General features: G+C 47.6%; 1 pseudogene; it reads left to right on the forward strand.

Moving 5' to 3' along the window:
- The first annotated feature begins 1,629 nt into the window (after positions 1 to 1,629).
- LOC124554347 lies at positions 1,630 to 1,746 on the forward strand (annotated as a pseudogene).
- Positions 1,747 to 2,115: the final 369 nt, after the last annotated feature.

Consider the following 2,115-nt stretch of genomic DNA (forward strand, 5'->3'; position numbering starts at 1 on the left):
GTAGTCTCTTCTTGCATGACGGTCTTCAGCACCGAAACTGACTTAAAACAACTGCAACGCTTCATCACTTCTTCACTTCTTCGTCGCTCGTCTCCGTCTGTCGGGCCCACCGCGTTTCGCGTATTTATTCACTTCAGTTCACTGGAGGTGAAGGACTTCACGGCCATTGCCTCTTCTGTCACGTTGGAAAGCTTCTCGAAGAATCTTCTTAACGTCGGTCATTGGCTCTTGGGATGTAGGCGAGGGCCTTTGCTCACATGCGACAACTGAGAAACACGTGAGCCGGTCGGGCGATGCCCTGACGGCTGAATCGACAGCGCCCGCTTATGTGGAACTTGCTGACTTCATGGTCATTGTCTCTTCTGTCCTGCTGTTTTGCCCGCTGTTTGCCAGTATGTAACTATCTAAACTAAACCAAGTTTTTCATTTATATTCTAATTTCTAGTTCACTTTGATTTCACTAATTTATTTACTTAAGTACCACTCAACAGAAATGATATTGCGGATACATGGCTTGGCCACAGCCTGGGGGATGTTTCCAGAATGGTATTTTCACTCTGCAGCGGAGTGTGCGCTGATATGACACTTCGCAGGAGACCTTCTGTAAAGAATGGAAAGTAGGAGACGAGGTACTGGTAGAAGTAAAGCTGTGAGGACGGAGCGTGAGTCGTGCTTGGGTAGCTCAGATGGTAGAGCACTTGCCCGCGAAGGGCAAAGGTCCTGAGTTCGAGTCTCGGTCCGCCACACAGTTTTAATCTACCAGGAAGTTTCATATCAGCGCACACTCCGCTGCAGAGTGAAAATCTCATTCTGGAAACATCCCCCAGGCTGTGGCCAAGCCATGTCTCCGCAATATCCTTTCTTTCAGAAGTGCTAGTTCTGCAACGTTCGCAGGAGAGCTTCTGTAAAGTTTGGAAGGTAGGAGACGAGGTTCTGGCAGAAGCAAAGCTGCGAGGACGGGGCGTGAGTCGTGCTTTGGTAGCTCAGTTGGTAGAGCACTTGCCCGCGAAAGGCAAAGGTCCCGAGTTCGAGTCTCAGTCGGGCACACAGTTTTAATCTGCCAGGAAGTTTCAGGATAGTTATTATTTACGAACTTATTTTATTTCGTGTTGATGTTGGTTGACAGTGTCCTAAGTGTCTTTAACGTGAACAAATGTTACAAAAAGAAACGTTGAAAATTACGTGGGGCCACAAATGTTCTAAAAACGCTTGACAGAGTAGACAAATTTTTCAAAAAAATTTGTTGGCTTGGAGTTCACATAGGAGTCAAGATAGCTCTAGCACTACAGCTATAGTGAAAGAAGTGTGTGCGACCGAAACAACAGTCAAGAACGAAACAAAACAATTTTTTTCTGAATTCCCACAAAAACCTGAGTGTCGAGTCTGTTATGAAGCTGCGGAATGGTGACTTAAATGAATCAAGAATCGACATTCCGTCGCACTGTGGCGTTAATCAAAACTGTAACGGTGATTTTTCTAACTCACGAACGTCAATAGGCGCTAAAACCAGATGACTGAACAAAAATTTATTTTTTCGTAAACTTTTAAATAGTGAACCAACTTTACGTTTTTACCTAGTACACTCATGTAGCACCGGTGCTATTTTTTGTGCACCTTGTAAATTGTTCGGGCAACGGCCGTGCCGCAGTGGATACACCGGTTCCCGCGAGATCATCGAAGTTAAGCGCTGTCGGGCGTGGCCAGCACTTGGATGGGTGACCATCTAGCCGCCATGTGCTGTTGCCATTTTTCGGGGTGCACTCACTCAGCCTCGTGATGGCAATTGAGGAGCTATTCGACCGAATAGTAGCGGATTCGGTCAAGAATACCATCACAACGACCGGGAGAGCGGTGTGCTGACCACACACCCCTCCTATCCGCATCCACAAGTGAGGATGACACGGCGGTCGGATGGTCCCGATGGGCCACTTGTGGCCTGAAGATGGAGTGCTTTTATAAATTGTTTGGAGGTGAGGGCGAGATTGCTACTATTGGTATTTCAGACTGGAGACATATTTTTAAGCCGGCCGAAGTGGCCGTGCGGTTAAAGGCGCTGCAGTCTGGAACCGCAAGACCGCTACGGTCGCAGGTTCGAATCCTGCCTTGGGCATGGAT

Source organism: Schistocerca americana, chromosome 11 (genome assembly GCF_021461395.2).
Source record: "Schistocerca americana isolate TAMUIC-IGC-003095 chromosome 11, iqSchAmer2.1, whole genome shotgun sequence".
Classification (NCBI taxonomy): domain Eukaryota; kingdom Metazoa; phylum Arthropoda; class Insecta; order Orthoptera; family Acrididae; genus Schistocerca; species Schistocerca americana.